This window comes from Sinocyclocheilus anshuiensis, unplaced genomic scaffold (assembly GCF_001515605.1).
Source record: "Sinocyclocheilus anshuiensis isolate Anshui unplaced genomic scaffold, SAMN03320099.WGS_v1.1 scaffold893, whole genome shotgun sequence".
NCBI lineage: Eukaryota > Metazoa > Chordata > Actinopteri > Cypriniformes > Cyprinidae > Sinocyclocheilus > Sinocyclocheilus anshuiensis.
This window is the reverse complement of record NW_015555766.1, coordinates 487,711-489,071: the sequence shown is the minus strand read 5'-3', so window position 1 is coordinate 489,071 and position 1,361 is coordinate 487,711.

Sequence of the window (1,361 nt, the reverse complement as noted above, 5' to 3'; positions counted from 1 at the left end):
GAATCTAACCTCTGCAGGGCTCTGGCCCTCCAGGAATTGAGTTTGACACCCCTGCTGTAGCGCCTCAGTTCAAGCGGCAAGTGATCTGATCATCTCTTCCTCTTTATTAATTATAGCACAAAATAAACATGAATGAACATCATAAGTTATCTTGTTTAACCGTGGAAAGATGTCAACACACTCTCAAGCTCAAGTACACTGACATTAATCTACTCTCCTGTCTGGTTTGTTTGTCAGACAAAATGGCAGATTCTGCATTATGATTGGTCAGATTGCCTGTCAATCAATCTCCTGGTGAAGGGTCAATTGGACTCAAGTCTGGACTTGATTCAGAGTCCGACATTGAGTACCCCAACTCTGGATCACAGTAAGAAGTCCAAGAAGTCACCTTACCCAATGCTAGCGAGATGTTAATTGTTACATCTGCCACTTTAAATGCTCAAGCTCTTTAAAGGCAGATAAATTCAGATTGCCTATTGTTCTGAATGTGATTCCATTGATATCATTCCTGTGTGCCGTTATCATTACAGCTGTGGTTTGGACTTCACAGTTCTCACAAAATTAGAATGATTATTAAAACTTTATAGTCATAGTCCTATGAACAGGCCTTTAGACTGCATTTAAGGTACACATTTTATCAATTATTGCATTCCCTGGGAATCTTAACTCAAAGATGAGTTTAAAAAGAGAACTTTGAAAAGTTTGAAAAAGAACTTTGAAAAAGAGAGTCTTTGTCCTAAATACAGCAATAGTGGTAATGTCCATACACGTACATGGCAGCTGTGATCGCAAGTAATTATCTTTAAATGCATTGTGAATTTATTATTCAACATTTTCTACCAGAAACTTTCACAAGACCAGTTGCACAAGAAAAATACATTTAATTTAAGAGTCTGAAAATAGATTCATGTTGATAAATTACAATTCAAAGGGGTTTACTGCTGCCATTTGCTGTGTGAGAGTACCACTGTGTGGAGGGATGAGGTAAAGTGACTCAGACCTACATGCAATACATGGGTTTATAGTTAAATTAGGATGCTATGAACCGTTAAAGGGTTCATATGATGCGATTTAAATTTTTCCTTTCTCTTTGGAGTGTTACAAGCTCTTGGTGCATAAAGAAGATCTGTAAAGTTGCAAAGACTAAAGTCTCAAATCCAAAGAGATATTCTTTATAAAAGTTAAGAGTCAACCACGCCTACCTAAAATCTAACACGACCCCACATGTCTACGTCACAATGTGGGAAGATTTGCATAACGCCACCCAAATGTTCACGCAAAGAAAGAAGAGCTGATCCGTGCTGGTCGCTGAAGAAATACTTCAACTTTGCGCTGTCGATCGCCGGATCGGCTTTCACCGT